We start from the raw sequence: 21,334 nt of genomic DNA on the forward strand, positions 1-21,334 counted from the left end.
CTGATGACAGAGAATAAAAGGAAAACTTTAATCTAAAATCATACTGCGTAACCTGCAACTGTTTACAACAGAAAATAAATTTACAACATTTAAGTTTAAGATTGGGGTGCATTCATTTAGCTGGCACAGAGTCTTGTTTGCAGCCTTATGGGCTCTCAACTTACTCAACAGGATGCCTGTGAATCTTATAATATTATATATTGACACTACTCTTTTAAAACAACTAACCAAAAAACTTAAGCATTGACTGCTTATGTAGATTTACATCAATCATAATTGCCGAATGTTGCAATTCTGTATACACACTTGTCTGAGAGCTTGTCTCATTAAACTCATTAGCACTTACTCCTGAGTTGACTGCCCTAGGATTGCAATATATATGTTCATACATTTTTAAAAAACCATTTCAGCAGAACTCTACTTTTCTTCAAAGAATTCAAAACCCATGAAAAGAAGTTTATATGTTGATTTGCAAAAAAATTAAAAGTTCCCACCAGCTGTATTTCACAATTATAGTTAATTTCAATTAAGGGGGAGAGAAAAATATCTTGTTGTTTCAATTAGAAAAGTAGGCCATCTATAATGAATTCAGTCAGGAAGACCGTTCTAGTCAAAGTCGGTTTAGGCTCAGGGAAGGGTGAGTTGGAACTGTTTCGAAGGGCTGCTCCTGAGAAAAGAGGAAATAAATTACACAGCATAAGAGAGAGGGCTGTGCAGATGGTGAGGGACTGCTGTTATATTAGCTGTTGAGACTTGAACTTGGCAAGAAGCTGAAATAGGCAGTAAAATTCGAGCTGGGGCTTGGTTAGCAGGTAGAAAGAGATGGTGTTTGCATTAAGTTTAAGCACAGAGAGTTTGCTACAAATGGAAAATGGGACAAGATGGAAAATGGGATCCCAATAAGTAGTTGTACAGCAATCCTACAATAGTGGTAGTAGTGGAAGATTTTGTGACAGCGCAACTGTGGCCTGTCTAATGGAATGTAGAGGTGCATCTCTTTCTCTTCTTGTAGGGGAGGAGAGAGAGAAATGACACTCCCTAAACAATCTATATGTGCCCACAGACCTTAAAAAAGGTTGGTGACCTTATCTACGTTCAATTACAGAATTTTCACATTCCAATTAACATAAAAAATCCCAGCAAACTTAATGTCATGCTCTGGCAAAAATTTGAAATTTCAGCATTTGACTTCATTATTCATATATTCAATATTTACTATTCATCATTATTGTTTCCTGACAAGGCTATAATCTCTTGAAAAAAAGAATTTGTGTTCTTTTAAATTGAGTCCTTTAGAGAAGGGGGTGGGGGGAAACCTTCTCAACCTGTTGGTAGATCTCAGGAGGAGATCAGCAAGGATTTCTGACTCTCAGTTCTTTAACAATAAAATCAAAAGTACAATGGAAGCAACTCCAATTGGTGTTCTTGAGGTTCTAGTGAAAACCAAAGCAGAGCTCACAAATCTGAAGTCTGCCCACCCCTGATATACAGGTTGGAAAACACTGGAAATGATTTGGTTAGATTCAAATAGAATTCTTGGGATGGCTGAAGGAAGAGATAGAGAGTAAATATTTCAAATAATGCTAGTGTATAAAATTAGCACGCAGATGGACTGCAAGAGGAACCCAGATTGTGTTTTCTTATGTGGAGAAGGTATTATCTTAAGCAGAGATATTTCACAGTGGAAATATTACTGTAATATTACAACACCCACCCTTTTTAATAATATATGGTAATGTTCTTCCATACCACTGTAACAATGAATTTACTAGATAATATTCATAATTCATAGAACAGAGAAGAGGACCCCATAAAAACTTCTCCTAGTGCAAAGCTGCACAAGAATGTGCTGGCTCACTGTGGCCAACAGAGTGGATTATCATGTACAGAAGTCTCCTTTGGTAGCCTTTGTGTGGTATAACATTTTCACTGGCCCTAGCACATGGCTTGTTCTGAAGAACAGCAAAGAGATATGCAGCCCTTTACACACTTAATATTGAATCCATTCATCACAAAAACAAACAAACAAATCACATCAAATGCAAAGAAAATGTTACATATAAAATAAAGTTATTCCATACATTGAGTCTTCCATCTTCCTCAGTATGGGTCCTTTGTTTCCTTGTTGACTGCATATTGTATGACCTTTAACTTATCATAAATTGTCTATAATCTTTGTAGCATATAACATTGCAGAAGTTAACCAAAGCATGCCAAAGGTTTCATATGTGAACAATGGTCTTTCCGCCCCAATTCAGTCTTTATTAGTTTGTAAACAGTACACACACAAAAAATTAAAACATAACTTGAAAAAGAAAGAAAGAAAGACAACACTGAAACACAAAAATATTACAAACAGACTAATTTCTCCACCGACAATGTTCTCTTAAGTACAATCTGTATATATCCCATTCTTTGTAAAACTTTTGGTTTGTCTGGGTCTTAATTTTTCCTGTCATCTTTGCCAATTCTACATATTCAAATAATTTCGCTTGCCATTCCGTTTTAGTTGGTATTTTATCTCTCTTCCACCATTTGGCTATCAGCATTCTCGCAGTAGAGATCACACACACGAGTATCTTCCTCAGTTACCTGCTGCCTTTTTGAACCTGTTGTCAGATAAGTTGTTGTCTGGAATGTTCCAGCTGAGTCATCAGCAGTTCCTCATCTGACCTCAAGGTGACATAATTCAGGGGTCCTCCACCATCATCTACAAAGCCATGTGGTGTCGTGAGTCTGAGGTATCCATTGCTTTTTTCTTGTAGTATTGCTGTGATTCTTTAGCAAACTTTCAGAGATTTTAAAAGAATACAAATCATAAATACAACCCTCTGAAAACAGAGTCACAACTGCTTACAAGAAAAGGAGATTTTCCCCTCTAATGACAGCAATGACAAATGTTCAGTCAGAACTCAGGGCATAATTTAATGATTCCTCTGCATTTTATCTAATTAATTATTATTTTTTGGAGGGGCAGGTAGGAAACATTCTAGAATTCAGTTTAAGACACTTAATATGCTTCCAGTAAAAAATGTTGAAAATTATTGAAAAAGAACGAAACTGCATTGCCTCTGTCAAAATATTGAATCCGAAAGAAGTAATTGGAATGGACATTTGAAAGTGAGTGAATAGAAGAATGTCAGAAATACTGCTCCACCTTTTATGCCATGTCGTTAAATATAGTTCAGATCTATAGCCATTTGCTTAATTAAAGTGGAAGCAAAAAGCTAGAGGCTCCAAGTGATGAAAATAGAATAAATCACCAGAAGTTGGAAAGGACTTCAATTCAGAGAGAATGTGACTGCATGAAACATTTTTTGATAAGCCATGTGGTTGTATATGACTTTTTTTTAAAAAAAAAAAGTGTTCAAGCAAAAATCCAATGGATTGTAATTCCTTTCCAAAAGAGGCTCATTAAAGTGCCTCTACAAGCCCCACAAAAAGCATAGGGCCCTTCCCTTTTCTCTTTCCTATGGGAAGTTTAAAGAAGTGAGTAGCATTGATTTGGGGAGCAAATCCCAGTGCTTCTCCTTAGCAGCTGCCCTAAAAAGAACCCCCCCCCCACTCTCATCAGTCACTGGACTTCACTTTCCAGCATGCTGCTTTTCAGCATAGTGATGGATAAGGAAGAAAAGTGGGAGCGAATCAAGTGCATTAAAAACAGTATTTATTGACAAGACAGGGAGGAATGAGAAATGCAAAACATTTTATCCAACTGATCATCTTTAAGCCTTGCCGGTGGGTTTTCACTCAGGTAGAGTTGCAGCTTTGCTCTGTGTAACACATGTCAGAAAAATATGGTCTCATAGATTCAGAAAGATTAATGGTACTCCTCCTGCAGAAAATGCTGTTCAAAACAGTTATGTCGAACACCTTCACTTTGGGTACCACTGATATTTAATTAATATGGTGAAGTTACATTAATCCAGAAGATCCACGAGCCACAGGAATGAATCTAGCTGTAGTTGATCTCTTTATGAACTAGAAGGTTCATTGGCTGTGTGGAAAGGATTTCTCTCCATCACTAGATTGCTGGGCCGATGTGGCTTACCCAGTTCAGGTGCATTTGTCATGACCGCAACATTTACCACTATGGAATATATTTGCAGAAAAAGAAGCAATGCTTCCTGAGGCTGCAGTTTAGAATTCCACTAATATATCCTAAATTGTTTTTCCTGCTCACAAAAATGATTATTCAAGGTCCGATTCAATTAAATCTGTTTTTATTTGCTTTCTCATATATGACAATTCGCTCCTTCCTCTGAGGGTTGAATGAGCTTCATAGATGAGAATTGTTTGCTTTGAACATATAAAGAGAGTCCTGGTTCAAATCCCCACTCATCCATGAGTGTACTGGGTGACCTTGTGCCAGTTGCTATTTCTCAGCATGGCATACCTCATGGTTGCTGTGATGATGAAATGAAGGCAGGTGACACAAAGCACCCTGAGCTCATTGGAGGAAGCACAGGACAACAATAACATCAACACTCTGCAGGCCAGGAAGGATAGGAGAAGATATTTTCCCATTTATTCGTCTACTATCAGAACTCTTGGGTTACTTGCTATTATTGGCAACCATTTTCACAACTGCTCATGGGGCAATAAAGAAAAGAAACCCAAGAAAAACCATAATCACGAGCCAATCTGCCCACTTGAAGACGGTTTCTAAGCATCTGCAGAGAACCTTTAGATGCAACTTCTAGATTATTGCAGCCGGACTTCATCTTCCTACTGACATCACTGAAGTAAGCCCAAGATATAACAAGCAGGATTTCACCAAACTGCTGTACAAGCTATTGCAGAAGGGAGCCTTTTTGCCCAAGAAACAATAGCTCTGTGTTTGACAGTGCAACAGAATAGCACGAGCACTTCAGCTAACAGATTCTGGATGGTGCTCAAGATCTGCAAATTGTCCATTATATAACTTATTAGCATGTATGTGCACATGTGCCACAAGGGAGCACAATTTGTATATGCCGTCTCAGACACCAAGATGCCATGGATTGGTCCTGCCCAGTGATCTCCTTTGTCAATCCATACAGACAGTTCTTTGGACAGTAGCCTGCAAAAGAAACAGGCAGGAATTGAAAGGCATCATAGGGTGCTGCTGTCACTTCAATCCTGCTGGAGAGTGAGAAGTCATTATCAGATTTGCTTTGTCCAGGCTTGTCGAGTATTGGCAAATCCTCTTTGATTAAAAACTTGAAAGGGCATGACTGCCAGCTGTGCCTTGTGAACAACATCTGTATTAGAATTAAACAGCATGGGGAAGGGACAGTAATAGATTTAATGGAGGGGTAGCACACCAACTCCTTCCAGATTTAAGAGCTAGCCTGGCAAATAAATTCTATTTTCTCTTATTGCTTTTTGACAAATCTTTAGAACCAATTGTGTGGAGAGCCTGATACTCATCTCTTGAAATAAATATATATATCTTTTAAAAATGTATTTGCCCATCCAATGAGTGGTGGGGATAGGGAAGAGAATGCTTGGCTTTTCCTATGAAAAGCCAGCAGACCCTGGGATGTTGTGGATTGTAAAGGATAATCTGATACCTGCCTGAAAAGGCCTTTGCCGTTTGTTGGCTTTCAGTGAGATCACCTGAACGACAGGCACCCACACTGCTTTTTGTCAAAGCAGGCTGAAGATTTGGAGGACAATGACAAAAAAGGAAGGTCAGTCAAGTTCAAATGAATTCTGAGTAGGCATTGTAACTTTAGTCCCTGCTGTCGCCTCATTGAAGGTAATGAATAAAAGGCTGCTGGCCATTATAAGGGATGGGGTGGCTGAACCTGGCATGGGGAAAAATGGACTGAAGTCCAAACTAATCCTCTTTTTCTGGTTTAGTTGTTCCTGAGTCACTCATGTGGTGTGAGAGGGGCTGACGTGTGGCATGAAAAGTTCATTCACCATCCTGAGGTTGGAACACCCGCTGACAATTGCATTTGAGGACTTCAATAGCTACATAAAAACAGCCTTATCAGGGTCAGATCAGTGTTTCATGGTCTCCATGGCAACCCAAAAGACTGTCTCAATAGATATTTGAGCCAAGACATATTATAAGTCATACCCTGGTTTTTTTTTTGCCAGAGTGGCCCTGTAGTTGAGGATGCTCTTATATCTGTGTCATGGATGGGCAATTTCCTGGTGAGGATTGATTTGATGATAGCAGTCCTCCTCTGTCCTCCTCCCCCACAATTGTTCATCCCGAGACTTAGGAAATCTTAAGAATTCAGTGATGCTCTCGCATGGCTAGTGCTCCTATTGAGGCTCTGATATACAATGGCAAGATAGAAAGTTCCATTAACTGGATTGCCCCTAGCTGCTTTCTTTGATGCTGTAGAGCTTGGAGTGCTGCAAGCTTCAGACAAAAGAACAGTTCAGACAATGGATGGGATGCAAGTGATGCAAATTGAACTTAGAAAATATAGTCATGCCAATCATGTGATGGTGATGGCAGTTAAGAAAAATTACTTCTCTATCACCATTGCATCCATATATAGTCCTCTAGCAGAGCTCTTCATAGTGGTTAGGGGGACTAAGGAACTCTTGTTCACTAACCTATAAACAGCTGAACCATCTGTAGCCTGCTGTGACATACCTGCTAGGCAGCTTAAGGGACAGACTACTCATCTCCACTCCAACCTTGACACTGCTATAAGTACAGTGGTACCTCGGGTTACATATGCTTCAGGTTACATACGCTTCAGGTTACAGACTCCGCTAACCCAGAAATAGTACCTCGGGTTAAGAACTTTGCTTCAGGATGAGAACAGAAATCGTGCGGCAGTGGCGCGGCAGCAGCGGGAGGCCCCGCTAGCTAAAGTGGTCTTCAGGTTAAGAACAGTTTCAGGTTAAGAACGGATTAAGTATGTAACCAGAGGTACCACTGTACAGGCATCCAAGTAACTGCCTAATCTTGTTATTTGGGATCAGATTCTATTAATGAGCTCTGAGTATGTGGACAAGATGCTTGAAGGAATATGAGCTTGCTCTCTCAACACGTGCCTGTCATAGCATAATAGAGCTAGCCACTATCTAATGCCCTTGAACACTTGGGACTTAGATATCTGTTGGAGCATCTCTACCCTTACCAGCATGCCCAGACCTTGAAGTTGGCAGAAGGATCCCAGAAATGGTTGTGCATTGTGTAGGAATTTGGGAAGAGTGTTCTCAGCAGTAATACCCCAGCTATATAAATTCTTTTACCTGGAGGCATGGATGGCTCTCTCCACAATGAGCTGCTGCTGCCTAATAAAAGCATATCTATTCACCCAGGTTCTTGGTGAATAAGTTCTTAAGTACATCCACACTAAATCATGGGAGAGTATTGTGACGTAGTTCTGAAACCACAGGGTTATTGTCACATCGATTTTATGGCATTTTATTTGCTTTACTGTTTAAATGTGATGCTGTTTTAACTGGCTGGGTTTACTGCATTGCCAAAAAATCCAGTGTGGCAAAAAGCAGAATACAGTACAGTATATAAATGTTGAAAACAAACAAGTTGGGCGGGCAGCAAGGTAACTAAGTAAGTAAATCAATATACCCAGAAAATGGCTTCAGCTTAATGGAACTGTGCCTTAACTGAGATTTTTGAAATATTAAATTGTAATGTACAAACATACCGTATTAGATGGCTTGAATACCATTCCTGTTCAGGGGAAAGGCTTCAGTAGTCCACTAATGATATAGTTTCCACAAGGCATCTAATTTGGGCATAGAATAATCAAAGCACCCTATAGATGTGAGCTATTTCAGTCTGTTCTCAAATTAATTAATATCTGAGCATGACTGGAAGGTACATCATATTTATCTCTCCATCAGCGGAAGAATTTTTTTAGATATGCCTTTTTATCAACTATCAGTCACAGTCATCAGACACAGAAAGTGTCACGGCTAAAATGGCCACTGTTTCTTTAATGCGAATAAAGCTGGGTCAGCATGACTCAGTGGCCTGCAGCAGGTTGTATATATAAAGTGAGAAATGTTAGTTTGTGGTGAGGCTGGTGTTCGGGTTGGTTGGTGCTGGTGTGTAAAGTTATTCAGTCATGTTTTGTACAAAGACTTTTAAGAATAAAACTCTGCAAGGATATTCTCGTGGACTCTTTTGTGCCGACAAGGGTCCGAGGATCAGGCTGAGGAGACAAAGGGAAGTCAGAACCCTTTCCTTCTTTTTTTCGCTTTTTACAAACACTGACAGAAAGGAGGAGGAGGAGGAGAAAAAGAAGAAGAATAGATGGTTTATGCAGAAATGTCAACATTTTTATATGCTTTGAGGCTTGAAGAAATATTGGAAAATGTTTGAAACCTTTCTGTTTGTTTGAACATTAACCTGAAATGTCAAGTTCTGAAATGATGAAAGTCAAAAGTGAAACAAATTGACAATGTTCCAGTGAAGTCTGTAAGTTCAAATGGGGGAACCATATTTGAGTTTAACTTCCCATTACACTTGAATATGTTTAAAGAGAGCCCCTGTTCTCAGGCAAAAGCAGCACCAGAAAGAGGTGCTTTGCAATGGAGTGGGGTGGGTCTTAACCCTTTCTCCACCTGCTGCTTCTTGGCTCTTAGTTGTCCTTCCCAAAGGCATTTTTTGATCACAAATACTGGCATTTAACATGTAGTAATGACCTCAACAACATCTTTTCACCTTGTTTGAATTGAAGGTGGACAGTAAGACACTTCTCTACACCTTTCTGGAGGTGTCCAGTCATCATCCTGGAACAATGTGGATTCTCAGTGCTTGTGGTGACATCCTCTGGCTGGTGAGGTGCTATATTTTTGCTTAATATTTTAATATGTTTCTATTTCAATTTTTTAAAAAGAAATGTTTAGAATCAAGAGGAACAAACAAGATGCATTGCATGCAATGATCAGCCTGAGGTTGGTCAGATTCTCTACCCTGCTTCAGGGTCAGAGAAAGGGTGGGGACCCACCTTAGAGAGTTTTAGGCAAGATGACTTTCTGCATCCCAAAGCATCTCTGAGACTCAGCACAACAGGGGAAAATCCCCTCCCTTTTCAGCATGCAGGAGGAAAGTATAGGACTTGCCCCCACATTTGTGTTTGCATTTAGAGGTGACTGGAGGGCCTTTAAAACCTGGAATGACAAGACAATCAAGACCACATCGTCTCCCTTAGGGAAAGGCGGGGCAATGTCAAGCACACAGTTTGTGGACCCCTAATGCCAAATCTATGCCTGCTTCTTTGGAGCTTAATTCCTATATTTGTATTTCTAACCCATTGCTAGCATTCTTCTCTGCAAAATCACTGGAAGAATGCCATTTAGCTCTATCTAGAAAATTGCTTCCTTTTCACATATGGATCAACAGAATAATAAAATTAGATCATCCCTCAGCATTTTTATAATCAAAATGTAGAAATCATATAATTGTTCTTTTAGTATAATTACTTCTATGTTATGTAACGAATACGTGTGTAATGAGATCTGTCTTTTAATGAATTAAATTTGAATGGAATATATTGAAATATTTAACAGGAGCAACCTGGAGCATTAAAATAAGCATAGCAAATTAGGTACACATCAAAATGCAGCTCTTCTTGCTGCTTCGGAAGATATAGCTTTGTTTGCATGTGTGTTTTTACTGCAGACCTACAACCTAACATTAGGCCTGTTAATTCAAGTCTACATTTAAAAATCAACACTTCCTTCCCCTCCCAGTTACCCCCAAACTTTAACCTTTAAAAGGCTAAAATATTATTTTAAAGTGATACAAGAGAAGTAGATTGTGGCTTAGAAAGGAGTACCCAATAACCCTCTGTAAAGTTGGTACTCACTTAGTGATGTGCAGACTGTTTCATATATGCTTAGGGTTGCTATATTTCATACCCAACAAACAGGAAGTCATCTGAAGAAGTGCATGCACATGAAAGCTTATACAGTGGTACCTCGGGTTACATACACTTCAGGTTACATACGCTTCAGGTTACAGAATCCGCTTACCCAGAAATAGTGCTTCAGGTTAAGGACTTTGCTTCAGGATGAGAAAGCGTGTTCTCCCTAGCAGAGAGCACGTGTTGCGGTTGGGAACAGGCCACCCTCCAGTGACTAGGCAAATTTAGTTGAATCCCGACCATTTAAATGGTTAAACTGGGTTGCTGGGGTGTTTTGATTGTTGCCAATTCAGAGGAGGGGTCAGAGTCTATATATACAGGGGCCAGACGTTGGCACGGCCTCTTGGCCGTTTTGCATCGGATCACATGGAGCACTTGGACAATCTTCTCATTGTCTGGTTACATTTCTTTATTTCTTTATTTTCCCCTTCTTTTTAATCCTCTCTAGTCCCTTAAATAATTTAATTACCCCCCTTTCCTGTTCAATTTCCCACCCCACCCCTTACCCTGCCCTGTAGGAAGATTCTCCCTGTATCTGTGGCTTGCCTTTCCCAATAGTGAGAGAGCCCCCGTTAGGGGCTTTCTTTCGCAAAAAGGTTTCCCCCATTTCTCTTGTTGAAATTGTGGGGCTAGTCAGGGCTGTTCCCAGCTTAGCTGGTATCACTTTCGTTTATAGTATCCCCAAAGGTTGGCTTTATGGCTCCCTGTGCCTCCAAGGACTATGAGCACTCTGTATATGCTCTTGAACTATGCTGTTTCTGAACAAGTTTATTTTCTTTAAGTTTGTTTTGCCCTGATAGTGGCGACTGCCGTTTTAGAGATGAGCCATTGTGGCTTAGTGGCTAAAGTGTAGGACTAGGACCTAGGAGACAGGGTTCATATACCCCTCTTAGCCATTGTTATAACAAAACAAAACAAACTGCTCCTTATGGGCTATTCTGTTGCTGGGTAGTTCGGCCCATTTGTGATAAAAGAACTTTGGGTTTCTTGAAGGGGTGCTTCCCTCTAAAAGGGCAAGCAGGGGCACCTGGACAAGCTGTGGGCTACCTCAACTCTGCTATTTCGCTGGAAACATTTATGCCTGGCCTAGCAGGTGACCCTAGGGCTTTGCCCTAGAATTCGATGGCCTGGAAGTGTTTCCGGCCTCAATAGTGTCCCCATGTGGTCCATGAAGAATTGGTTTCACTGGGTCAGCGGATAGTGCCGGTAATGCCTAGGTTGCAGGATTGGTCCCTGTATGGGACAGCTGCATGCTCCCCTATTGCTCTACCTGGACACTTAAGTCCTTTTGGTGGTTACCTCACTGCGAGGGATGTAACGGGCGCCATGTTTGCAATATGCAACTGGGAGAAAGCACCTTTGCGTGCGTTGCAGAGCACGGGCTGCAATTGCATTGCATTGCTAGGAGATTTGCAGTTGCATTGCACGGAGGGTGTGTGCATTGCACGGAGTGTGTAGTTGCATTGCACGGAGTTTGTTGTCGCATTGAACAGAGGGTGTGCAGTGCACGGAGTGTGTAGTTGCATTGCATGGAGTGTAGTTGCATTGCATGGAGGGTGTGTGCATTGCAGGGAGTGTGTTTTGCATTGCACGGGGTGTGTAGTTGCATTGCACGGAAGGTTTGTGTGTGCATTGCATGTAGTGTGTAGTTGCATTGCACAGAGCGTGCTTTTTTTGCATTGCACGGAGTGTGTAGTTGCATTGCATGGAGAGTGTGTGCATGGCACGGAATATGTAGTTGCATTGAACAGAGGGTGTGCAGTGCACGGAGTGTGTAGTTGCATTGCATGGAGTGTAGTCGCATTGCATGAAGGGTGTGTGCATTGCAGGGAGTGTGTTTTGCATTGCACGGGGTGTGTAGTTGCATTGCACGGAGGGTTTGTGTGTGCATTGCATGTAGTGTGTAGTTGCATTGCACAGAGCTTGTGTTTTTTTTTGCATTGCACGGAGTGTGTAGTTGCATTGCATGGAGAGTGTGTGCACTGCACGGAGTGTGTTTTTGCATTGCACAGAGTGTGTGTCTGAAAAGGAAGCTGGCTTGGCGGCAGCTTGGTTGGGACTTCTTTAGGGGTTCAGGCCAGCATCGGCCCTGTAAATTTACTTATCATGATGGCAGCACAAGATGCCCCCTGCCCAAGCGGGGGCTGGAAGCTGGCAAGCAATAGCTCAATACCTTTTGCCCATATTCCCATTTTATTTAGGGATCCAGTTGGATATCGTTGCTAAAACATACCACTTGGCTATGGAGAAGCTGTCTGCCTTGAAGGAAGTTAATTTGTAATACTTCCTCTGTAGCAAGTGATGCTTCACCAGATCCGATCTTGCTGGGTCACTTAACTAATCTTCCCACTAGGCCAGGCTGCCTAGATTTCACCCCTCCCATATCCAAGAATCTCCTGAGGAGTCTGCTGATTCTCCAGAAAGGAGGAGGCGTGTTCTGGTCTCTACTTATTCTGCTCCAGCACCAAGTCAGTCAGTCAGTCAGTGTCGGAGAGGGAGAGAGACTGAGTGTTAGAGATCATGTGTAGAGATAAGGTTGCTGCTAAGGGCAGCTGCAGACACTCAGTGCAGTGCAGCATTTATTTATACTTAGACCTATTAAGCTCTGTATATAGTTTGTATAGTTGTAGATAGAATAAAGAAGATATTCTACAGAGCTGCTCTCTGAGTTGTTTATATACTCTGCTGTACTCTGCGGTGCGACGACTGTCTTTTTGTTGGAGTGAATCCGGTGCTCACAACTCTTAAGCTGTGAGTCCACAGCACTTTGACCTGTCCCTGTGCAGAAGGTGGTCTCTGGAAGTGCTACCCAGCTCGCCTAGCCCAGTTGGGGCTGAAGTGGATGAGTCCAGTTGGTGGCACTGGCTCAAGGGTGATGCTGACAGAGGTCCCCTTACCTTTGTGTATGCCTACCAAGTGTGGTGAAGGCAGATATCAGGCGATGGTAGCAATTCCTGAATGTATGCAATAGTAGTTCGCCATGGCAGGATACCTTGAACCCGCTCAGGGATTTTCAGGTTCATGCTGGTGCTGCTGGATCTTTGCCCTTTGGTTTTTATTTCAAGGGCTGCTGGTGTGCAAAGCTATGGCCTCAAGCCTGGTGTGGTGAGGCAATCATGTGACATAACTTTTCTTGAGTTTTCCCCATTGTAGTAGCAGTTCACGTGGCCTGAGGAGTTCAGTGACCATCGGATCTGCTTTTGGTCTGATAACCAGGTGGTGGTGAGCGTCTTGGCAAAACAGTCCTCATGCTGTAACACAGTCTCTGCCCCTCCGCTCATGCTTTCGAGCTGCGCCACTTAAGGTTTAATATTGTGCTTTCTACTCTCCAAATTACGCTGACACTATCCGATTTTCAGATGAAGCGCTTCAGATCCTGGGCTCCAGACTCAGCTATTGCCAGACTTTTCCAGTCTTGTGGCATTTTGACAACATTTAGTAATTTCAGAGAGCGGCAGCTTCCATTTCCCCTTCTGCTTTTACCTCTTATGGGAAGGCCTGGATGGATTTCTTAGCCTTAAGCTGGCAGTTCTTGGCCATTCGGAAGAATTTGCCCCCATCCTCTGAGCAGATCCTGCAGTATTTGGTCCACCTGCTGCAGATTGGGCATGCGGTTATAACTATCCGAATTCAGTCCGCTGCAATGTCTGTTACATTGAAGCTTTATTTTTTCAGAGACCCTTGTATAAAGTTGCAGCGCGCAGGGCCTTGGAAGGTTGGAATAGGCTCCAACCTCATAGGACAGTGGGCAGAGAGTCGGTCAATTTTACCTATGCAGTATCTGCAACAAGTTAAAACTTGTCTGCGGGTTAAAGATCAAGGTGAGACTCCTTTCAGTAGTCCATTGCATTTTCGCACTGAGGGTTGGGGAAATGGTTGTTGGAGCCAGCACGGGGCTGAGAGTCTGGAGGCTTATTGCTTCAGGACTTTTCCTTATCCTTTGGAGCTTGTCATTAGAGCTGGTAACTCTAAAACAGACTTAGTGGGCAGGAGTGCCACAATCAGGCTTCCCGCCACAGGTGAGGAGGGCCCTTGCCCGGTTATGGATAACAGAATATTTGGCTTTTTATTCCCTGGGGGCTGGCCCGCTCCTAGTGCATGAAAATGGGTTCCCGTTAGCCCGGCATCAATGTGCTTACGTCGTGCACCAGTTATTACAGCCTGCGGCTTGCTTACCGCTGAACGCTCCTCATTCCTTACGATTAGGTGCTGCTGCAAAGGCTGCACACTGGGGGCCTGTCAGTAGACAGGATTGTGAATACGGGTCATTGGAAGTCTGACGCTGACAAGGGTTATATCAGGAAGTGTCACAGTGATGTCTGTGCTGATGCTTGTCTGTTGTTTCCTTTTTTCATAGGAGCAGCTGTGCACATTTGGGCCACAGCATTGTACACTAGGCTGGCAAGCATGTTGACGGGTTTGGACTGGGGCGTCATCTCAGTCTTCCTGCCCATGTGAACATATACTGGATGTCCAGATGGGGAATGCTTTGGGAGGAGATCCTTCCTTTGGTGCGGTCGAGTGTGACCTGTGCAGGTCTTCCCGCAGTGCTGGTGGTACAGCTGGGCGAGAATGTTTGCTGTCTTCCTCCAGCATAAGTTTGCATTCCTGCATGCAAGAGGGCTTGGATTGAGTTGATGGCAGCTCTCCCTGGACTCAAAATAATTTAAGGCATTGGTTCAAGGTGGTCTGGAGGGGGGGTTGGAGCACCTGTCCCCTCCAATGCGCAAAGATGTTCCATTAAGGGAATCCAAGGATTCGCCATGCTTTTGTCGAACCCTTTTGAGGGGTAGGGCCATGCAAGAGTCCCTGGGAGCATTTGGGGTGAGCTTGAGTCTGATCCTGGTTCATTCCTCCCCCATGCTGTTTACTGGAACTGACGATATGGTGGGGCCCAGTCGTCAGTGCTGCCCTGCTGAGGTCAGGTGCAGCTAGTCGGGAACCAATGCCTAGACAAACTACCACCGAGCAGGCCAGAAAGCATGTTAATAAGGCAGTGGATAATAGAATAAAATAAATAAAGTAAATAAAATAACAAATAAAATAAAATAGGTCCTTGCTTTAGGTGGTTCTGTAATATTGCACCCTCCTAATTTTTCTTCAAGGCTATTGCCCTCTTTAGGGCAGATGGGGTGCATCTTTCCCCTATGGGGAACGACACCTGGCGGGATGCGATTGCCTTGGGATTCATTGCTCCCCCACAATGTTTGCTGGTACTGACGATATGGTGGGGCCCAGTCGTCAGTGCTGCCCTGCTGAGGTCAGGTGCAGCTAGTCGGGAACCAATGCCTAGACAAACGTACCACCAAGAAGGCCGGAAAGCATGTTAATAAGGCAGTGGAAATAAAATACAGGTCGTTGGAAATCGAATGCATTCAAAGATTATGTTCGTTAACATTATTGGTGTCTTACAATTTTTGCTTGTTTCATCTTATTTATCAGGTTTAGCGGTGACCCGTGTTTGGATTGTGGGGCACAGTATCGTCCATTGGGCTGGCATCGCAGCACGGCAATCTGGATTGGGTCCAGATTTCGGCTTTCCTCCACATATTCGCTTGTCTTGGCTGTCCAGACGTGGGATGCGCTGGTCGGAGTTCCTGCCAAGTATCCGGAGGCAGTTGCCCCTGGAGGGGCCGCCAGCTGCTATTGTGGTGCAGCTTGGTGAGAACGACCTGGTGCCCATGGACTGTTTGTCACTACGTGCTGCAATTTTGGGTGACCTGGAGACGCTGCGTGCAATGGTGCCGACAGCGAAAATTTTTTGGTCAAAGCTTTTGCAACGCTGCGTTTGGAAGGGCAGTCGTTGCCCGGCTGCCACTGAAAGGGCCAGAAAACGCATCAATTCTGCTGTGGTCAAAAAAGTTTTGGAGCTGGTGGCGATGCAATTTCCCACCCCGAGATTCTTTTTGAGAGGCCATCCTTTTTCCAAGCTGATGGCATGCACCTTTCCGCTTCAGGGAATGAGGATTGGATTGGTGCGGTGGTGACCAAGCTGAGGTCTTGGTTGGGGCTGTGAGTGGTTTGGCGGTGAGCTGAGGGCTCCATGGCGGTTAGGCACTGGTTAAATTGGTGCTTGGAGGGGTAAGTGCCTACCCCTCCAAATGATGCGAATGGGAATTCCGTTAAAGGAAATCCAGGGGCTTGCCATTCTTTCGTCCTTGTCCCCGGAGTCGGACTTGGGCCGTGCAAGCCCCACAGGAACATGAGGGTGAGAAGTAATGGTCTGGTGCCCAGCTTTATTTCTCACCCAATACTTGTTTCCCACACTGGCTTCCGCTGGTATCCGGAAGGCCAGCACTGTCCCTGAGGGCAAGGACAGATAGTCGGAACCAGTGCCTAAGCAACCACTCACATTTTTGTATTTGAATAAAGTTGTGGCCAAAATTATGCCAAAAACCTTAAACAAAAATTGATGTGTGAAGTGTGAATTATTGGGGGGCTACTGTGACTCAACACGCAACAGAAATCATGCTCCGGCGGCACGGCGGCAGCAGGAGGCCCCATTAACTAAAGTGGTGCTTCAGGTTAAGAACAGTTTCAGGTTGAGTACGGACCTCCGGAACGAATTAAGTACTTAACCCAAGGTACCACTGTACCCATAACAAACTTAGTTGGTCTCTAAGGTGCTACTGGAAAATTTTTAATTTTTATATTTATTTATTTCGACTGTGTCAGACCAACATGGCTACCTACCTGAAGGAAGGCATCCCTTAGTGATACATCAATGCCATTTTATGGGGCTGTTCCATGCACCAAACAAGACCTCTCATATAGAGATCTTGGGTAGTATCCAGCAAAGTAGTTATGCTAATGCGATGGAACTTCCCCTGACTTTCCTAGCACTGCATGCCCCTATGCGCTCCTCTGAGGCTTTAGACCATTCCCAGAACAGATTTAGGAGGCATGTGGGGAACTTGCAAATAGAGGAAAGGCAGCGGAAGTTTTGCTGAGCTTAAAAGCTGCTGCACATTAGAAGAACATTGCAAATGAGACTTTGGATCCTGGGGTTTTGAGCAAGATCCACCAAAATTAAGCACATTTAAATGCCATTGATTTTAATGGGAAAGTTGATGATGTGCTTACTTTTCCCCATTTGAAATCAATGGGACTTAATAGTGCTGAACTATGGAAGGATTGGACCCTTCATCTTACATACATTGATGTTTCGTATATTATTATACAACCTTTTAAACTCCCATTCCTCCCACTGTTCTTTCCTTTCTTTTGCATACCCACATTTCCTTTCTTAGCATATTAGGGAAGAAGAAGAAAACATAAAAGAATTTCCTTACAGCCATTAAAAGAAACCCTAATGATCAGTAGAAAAAAGAGCTATTTGGGGAAATTACAAATAAATGAAACAGTGTTTTGAAATGTTAAATTCTTGATTAATCATAAAACTCTATGAACACAGTCTGAATTTCTTCAAAGTACTTGGCATTCTCTGTTATAAAGAAAAGGTCTGATAGGTTTTCTGGATCATACATAACTTAGGATGTAATTGGGTTTTCTGTTCTTCCACCCAATAATTAATTTATCAGCTCCAGCTTATACCAAGTTTGCTTACAAAAAAACTCCACTTGTATATTCTAATAATTTAAGGCTTTGTTTTTTTCCTGAAAGTGTAGTCTCATTTTGTAAGGAACCAGAATTAACTTTTTAAAGATATATATGGAAATGTTTGAAACTCAGATTGTCAATGACATTGTCAAATGTAACTGAATGCTGAATCTATGTGAAATCACTCTTCGGTTCTAATTCAGATAAGTTCATCATGTAATGATAACTGAAATGGCATGTTATGACTTGGTTGTATGGAATGGCTCCCACAGATCTGTTATTGCATGTTGAACTTTTTATTATTTGACTTGAGAAATCACCCCCTTAATTCTTTATGTCAGTTGGTCCTGTAACTATTTAAAGGCTGAAGTTTAAAGCGTACAGTTAATAGAAAGTGTTGAAAAGCATGGGACACACACACACACACACACACACACACACATATATATGGAAAAGCTAATGTACAAATGGAAAAAGCTCTGTGGTTTTCACTCAAAATTTTATTTTCAGTAGTTGCCAGTGCAGTAGAACAGAAGAGCCACCCTCCTCTCATCAGCAGCATCTCTTCAGCTTGTTTGAACAGGACAGGCTTGGGTGGAGGCAGGGCAGCAGTGAGGTCATGGCTTTACAGATGTACTGGCAGGAGCACTGGACTGGCTCCACTAGTTTGTCTGTGCAGCCTTGTCATTGGCACTGTCCTACCCTTCCCGCTATGTGATGCCTGTGATGTGAGGGTGGCTGTGCCCCACCACAATATGCACTTTGCATGGTAGAACATTGCTGTGTGATGGACTAGAAGCCCCTTCCCCCTAAAGCTGACTCCCTAAATCCAGAATGCCTCTGATGAAGAAAACACTCCGTGCTCCTAAGAACACAGGACGTTTCACTGAGAAGAGCATGGAGGATAGAGGCAAAAGGTGGTACCCAATCCATTCCTTCTCTCCCCCTCAAGCGAGTCCTACATCATTGCCAAATCTGCTCTGGAACCCCTAGAGCATTTGGGGTGTGTACGGTGGGAGGAGAGGAGGAAAATGTTCAATTGAACAAGAATAAATGCTCATGGTGGTGGAATGTTCATGTTAGCACTACTTTGGACGCAACCCAGAATTAATGATTAGATCTTTGCATCCTTTTTCAGCTTATGACAACATGGGTGGGACCTGTCAGTAAATGCTGTAATGTACAGTGATACCTTGAGTTAAGTACTTAATTCGTTCCGGAGGTCCGTACTTAACCTGAAACTGTTCTTAACCTGAAGCACCACTTTAGCTAATGGGGCCACTTGCTGCTGCTGTGCCGCTAGAGCACAATTTCTGTTCTCATCCTGAAGCAAAGTTCTTAACCTGAAGCACTATTTCTGGGTTAGCGGAGTCTGTAACCTGAAGCGTATGTAACCTGAAGCGTATGTAACCCGAGGTACCACTGTATCCTCAACTTCTAGTAAGTGTAAACACCTGTTCAGGGTTCCTGCCAGCCAGGAAGACCCTCCTTCAGATAGTATAAGCTGTAGGAACATAAGGAAGGCATCCCAGCCTCTGGTTTTCAATTTCCCCACTGATATTTAATATCCCATAGCTACTGCTCAGTCCTCAGTGGACTGTTTTGGAGGAAGTTCATCCCCTTACATCCCCTCACCCACTTAAGATTGCTTGTACTTCTGCATATCTCAGGTTTCAGTATGCTCTTACCTCCCTCTTGTTTCTCAGTATTTCCCTTTGGGCTCTGCTTCTCTCAGCACTCACCCTCTGAGTTCACTATTAGAGCCTATGACAGCATGTGCCTCAAACTGAGTTCAGACAAGCAAGAAACCAATTGCTGCTCATATAAAATTGTCTTGTACTTGGTCCCCTTACAGCTTTATTGTTGAAACAGGGACATCATCTGAAATAGTTCACCGGTTTCATTGAACCCAAATAACATGTGCTTGTTACAGAACAGTTTCGATGGGCAAGTATATGCCTCAGTATGAAATTCAATTCTCTCCCCCCACACCCCGCATCTTCTGGCTACTCTTTGAAAGTTAAATAAGTCATTGCACTTTATAAATAACTATTGATATTTCACATAAGACACTCTAAACATACTTCAGGGCACAGGCCCTATCGATTTAGTCATTACTTTCAGCATTTTCTTATTTACCTCATCCAAGAGTTGCTGCATGCTGTGTTTTGAGATAATTCAGCAGCTGAATTTTAAATAGAAGAACCAGTCATATAAGCTACCCAGTGAAATGAGCACATTAAGTATTTTTATACCGAATGTTACTGTGATTTTTTGCAGAGTCACAGCTAAGCAAATGTGTATCTTTACTGGACCTCTGTACAGTAGTCCAGTAGCAGATGAAGAAGAAAACTTAATTTATATTTTAGTTTTTATGGGTGACTTTTACTGCTATCTCAGCTGCTTTCAAAAATCACAATTACCTTCTGTCAACATGATCACAAATCACTTTTTTATATACTAATGAAATCATATTTTTATTAATGTAAGCATATATACAAAGTCAGACCACTCTGTATCTGTCTAGTGCAGCAGGGGTTGCTAACCTCTGGCCCAGATGTCACGGGAATCCAACTCCCAACCAGCTTGAAAAATGCTCAGGGATGATGCAAATATAGTCCATGCCATCTGACCCCAGGCACATGGTTTAGCTCTCTCCAGACTAACCACGAACTGTAGCGAACATTTGTTTCAATATGTTTTAACCAATTTTAATTCTGAATTTTAAATTGTCATCTGCCCTGGGAAATGCTAGTGAACGGGGTGCAATACATTTAACAAACAACAAAAAATCCCATGGTTTGCAGTTTGCGGTCAGTCCAGGAAGTTAAACCATGAGCCCAAGTTCAGGTGACATGGTAAGCTACACCATAGCTTGGCTTAGCACAGTGTAGCAACAGAACAAGCAAGGAGGGGCCAAGCGGTCGCACTAAGCTATGGTTGCATGTGATGCTTGGTGGCTCCAGCTGGTTTGCCAGCTACTCCCTGTTTGCACCCAAATGACTTAGCCACTATGTTCCATGCTCTGGTAACTTTCAGACTGGATTACTGCAATGTGCTCTGCATGAGGCTGCCCCTGAAGAAGACTCAGAAACTTCATCTGGTTCAAAATCAATCAGCTAGATTACTGGCTGGGATTCCATCACATATATCTAGTGTTTTTTGTGGGGTTTTTTAAAAAAACTTTGTTTGTTGCCAGTTCATTTCTGGGCCCAATTCAATATCCTCACATTTGTGTTTAATGCCCTAAACTGCTTAGGTCCCAAATATCTGAAAAACCATTTCCTTCCCTACAGACTTTCTCCAGTGCTATGATTGGCAGAAGAGACTTCTAAGTTATTCTGCTGCCTTCAGAAGCTCAGGTGGCAGTGGCCCAGGAGAGGACATTCTCTGTCGTGAAACTCCCTCCCCACAAATGTGCATATGGAAATGTTATTATACAGTTTTTGGTGAAGGCTAGAGACAGACCTCTTTACCCTGGCCTTTGACACCCCACTTTCAGGACCCATCCTATTCTTTGTAATTGTGTTTTTTAATTGTAAGTTCTTAAACTGTATTTTAAAATTGTTGTAACCCACCCTGGGACATTAGAGTGAAGGTTGGGAAAATCCTTCTCCTAAACATCACCATTGTCACCATCATCATCATCTGGCCATAGAATACCATCTTCAAATATTTGATGGGCTATCACATAGACTAAGGATGGAAGCCAAACCAATGTCTGCAAATAAGATAAAAGGGATTTCTGCTAAACGTTAAGTGAGCTGTGAAGCAGGCTACTATGGAAGGTGATAGACTTTCCTTCCTAAGAGCTATTTAAGCAGAATCTGGAAGGCCACCAAAATGCCTTTATGCTCCCTTCCAACTCAAGATTCTGTAATATGCTTGCTGGTATTTTAGTCTACGATAACACTGTGGTT

General features: G+C 42.6%; 1 long non-coding RNA gene across 1 annotated transcript in view; it reads right to left on the bottom strand.

Moving 5' to 3' along the window:
* Positions 1-498: 498 nt before the first annotated feature.
* The window catches only part of LOC309541286, a 37,887-nt gene continuing 17,051 nt past the window's right edge, over positions 499-21,334 (bottom strand). Inside the window, exon 3 of the long non-coding RNA XR_014223689.1 lies at positions 499-667. This is a non-coding gene — a long non-coding RNA (uncharacterized lncRNA). The remainder of the gene's footprint in view (positions 668-21,334) is intronic.

Source organism: Podarcis vaucheri, assembly GCF_965113315.1.
Source record: "Podarcis vaucheri genome assembly, chromosome: 1".
NCBI lineage: Eukaryota > Metazoa > Chordata > Lepidosauria > Squamata > Lacertidae > Podarcis > Podarcis vaucheri.